Raw genomic sequence first — 3,400 nt, forward strand, 5'->3', positions numbered from 1 at the left:
ACTGGGAGATTTCTCAGTGGTTAAAGGCATTTGCTTTTAAAGCCTGCCATCCAAGGTTCAATTCCCCAGTACCCATGTAAAGCTAGATGCACAAAGTGGTGCATGCATCTGGAGTTTGTTTGCAGCAGCAAGAGGCCCTGATGTGCCCAAATTTTCTTCCTCTCTCAGCTTCTTAAGCCTCTTTCTCTCTCCACTCTCTCTCCACTCTCTCTCCACTCTCTCTCCAATCTCTCTCCAATCTCTCTCTCTCTCTCTCTCTCTCTCACACACACACACACACACACACACACACACACACACTTAAGATCTGCTCACTTTATTGTATTTGGTTTGGTCTCAAAAAAAAAAATTGGAAAAAGAAAACTGTGCATGGCCCAGGCTCACCCTTTGAGGACACTGAAGAAGTGAGCACAATGTCCTTGGGTTCCACTCCACGTGCTAATAAATTCAGGCCCTGGGTAAAAACCTCCCAAAGGATTTAACAAGAAGGCTTCTCTGTGGGTGACACCTCACCATCCATGTTATCCCTGTCCCTTCCTCGTCTTTCTCCCTCCCTTTCATATTTGTAAAGGTGAGCCTCCATACAGGCACTTAAAAAAATTTATTAACAACTTCTATACTTACAGACAATAAACCATGATAATTCCCTCCCCTCCCCCACTTCTCCCCTTCACAACTCCACTCTCCATCATATTCCCTCCCTCGCTCCATTAGTCTCTTTTATTTTGATGTCATTGTCTTTTTCTCCTGCAATGGGGATCTTGTGAAGGTATTGCTTGCTAGGCGCTGCAAGGTCGCGGATATTGAGGCCAGTTTCTGTCTGGACAGTTGCATTGTAAGGAGCCCTACCCTTCCTTTGGCTCTTAGATTCTTGCTGCCCCCTCTTCTGCAATGGACCCTGAGCCTTGAAAGGTGCGTGATGTTTCAGCGCTGGACACTCCTCCATCCCTTCTTCTTTGCACCGTGTTGCCTTTTGGGTCATCCCAGTGGTCACTGCCATCTAAAAGGAGAAGCTTCTCTAACCAAAAGTGGGAATAGCATTAATATATGAAGAGGAATATTAAGTATAGTGCTTATACAGTGTATTGTGAGATTTGTTGAGTGAACACGATTGGTAAGGTCGAGAGTGCAGAGCTCGCCACTTGCCCAGGGGACCACACCTGGGGATAGCTTTGACCCCACAGCCATCAAGGACGAGCGCTCCCCAGCTACCATAGCTTCAAATTCACCTGCATGGAACTCAGTGAAGCCCCACTCCTTTGAGACAGGGATCTTCTGGCGGCCAGGAAACTTGAACTTGGCTCTGCGCAGGGCCTCAGTCACCTGCTCTTTATTCTACAGTTTGGTGAGGAAGGAAAAGACGACCTGGCCAGTATGAACCCTGGCCACTGTGCCCTGGGCTTCCCCAAAGCACCTTGCATACCTCTCTGAAGCCTAGATTGGGAATAGCATGAGATCAGGAATGTGGTTGTCCAACAGAAGACTGTCCCCAGGTCCCTTAGGGTCACCTGTACAAGCAGTAGGTTACTACACTCCCAAGGAGGCTGCTGTTTGCGGCCACTGCACACAGGGCCACCATGAGGACAGGAACCTGGTAGGCTTAATTGGCTGCAGACTTTTTTAATAACAAGGATTTTTCATCGCTTCTTAACTCTACTGGGAAAAATGATCTTATACAAAAGAGAGCCTCAAGCAATTTAGTAAAACCTGGGGAATGGTTGTAAAACATTAGAAGCCAGGTGTGGTAGCTCACACCTTTAACCTCAGCATCTGGGAGGCAGAGCAAGGAGGACCACCCAAGTCAGCCTGGGCTATAGCGTGAATTCCAGGTCAACTTGGGCTAGAGTGAGACCCTGCTTCAAAAAGCGGGGGGTGGGGGGGCACTGGAGAGATGGCTTAGTGGTTAAGGCATATGCCTGCTAAGCCAAAGGAGCCAGGTTCGATTTCCCAGGACCCACATAAGCCAGATGCACAAGGGGGCACATGTGTCTGGAGTTCGTTTGCAGTGGCTGGAGGCCCTGGTGCGCCCATTCTCTCTCTCTTTCTCTGTGCCTTTTTCTCTTGCTCTCTCAAATAAATAAATTAAAAAATATATTTTAAAAAAGAAAAAAGTAGGGCTAGAGAGATAGCTCAGCAGTTAAAGGCACTTGCTTACAAACCCTGCTGGCCCAGGTTGGATTCCCCAGTACCCACATAAAGCTGGATGCACATAGTAGTGTACGCATCTGGAGTTTGTTTGTAGTGACAGTCCACTTGTTCTCTCTCTCTCCCTGCCTCTGTCATAAATTAATAATAAGTAAATAAAACTTAAGAAAGGCACAGCTCTTGCCCAAAAAGGCAAGAGGGATTTCCAGAATATGGGGAAGCCCACTCCAAGACCTTTGGGAATATGTGTTAAGTGAGCCTCCTGAATGAGCGGCTGGTCTAGACAGGTATCTGGGGTCGGGGTTTCTGGGGAAAGGGCAATCTTTTCAGAAACCTTAATTCTTTAAGAAGGGTACAAGCTTAATCCTCTAAGAATCTTTCCTGGAGGGGTAACATTCAAAGAAAAAAAGAGAAAAAAAGAAAGAACAGAGGGAGGGAGGAAGGTTAGACTCTCCTCCTACTACCTTCTTTTTAAAATTTTGTTTATTTTTATTTATATATTTGAAAGTGACAGAGAGAGAAAGAGGCAGAGAGAGAGAGAGAGAATGGGCACGCCAGGGCTTTCAGCCTCTGCAAACGAACTCCAGATGCATGCGTCCCCTTGTGCATCTGGCTCATGTGGGTTTTGGGGAACCGAGCCTCAAACTGGGGTCCTTAGGCTTCACAGGCAAGCACTTAACCGCTAAGCCATCTCTCCAGCCCCTATACTTTTGTTCTCATTGCCCCCTCCCGCTCCCACTGAAGCCCTGCTTTGCAACATGTCTCTTCTGATGCCTTTATAGATTTTCTTTTTTCCCTCCTCTATCATACAAGATGACACATTGATGGGCCAATCTGCAGATGCTGAACAGGTAACAACAGCTGCAAGGCCACATCATGCCCAGAAGATAGCATTCCTCCCTATCCTGTTTTTTTTGGCTGGTGGGGGGACAGGTGTCTCTTTTAGGCAGTTAGAGTGAGTGGGCCCCTGAAAGAAACAGGAATGTCTTTGGGTCTATCCTGGGAGTCTGCACTCGGTTGAGATCAAAGGATGATCTGGATTCTTTTTACTATTATTTTTCTTAAAGAGAGTAAGAACGTGGGCTGGAGAGATGGCTTAGCGGTTAAGCGCTTGCCTGTGAAGCCTAAGGACACTGGTTCGAGGCTCGATTCCCCAGGACCCACGTTAGCCAGATACACAAGGGGGCGCACGCATCTGGAATTCGTCTGCAGTGGCGGGAAGCCCTGGCGCGCCCATTCTCTCTCTGTCTCTGCC

General features: G+C 47.6%; 1 non-coding gene across 1 annotated transcript; it reads right to left on the bottom strand.

Moving 5' to 3' along the window:
- Positions 1-1,481: 1,481 nt before the first annotated feature.
- On the bottom strand, positions 1,482-1,614 carry LOC123464262. The gene has a single exon (XR_006639492.1). It is a non-coding gene; the product is annotated as a small nucleolar RNA SNORA70 (small nucleolar RNA).
- Positions 1,615-3,400: the final 1,786 nt, after the last annotated feature.

This window comes from Jaculus jaculus, chromosome 10 (assembly GCF_020740685.1).
Source record: "Jaculus jaculus isolate mJacJac1 chromosome 10, mJacJac1.mat.Y.cur, whole genome shotgun sequence".
Lineage (NCBI taxonomy): Eukaryota > Metazoa > Chordata > Mammalia > Rodentia > Dipodidae > Jaculus > Jaculus jaculus.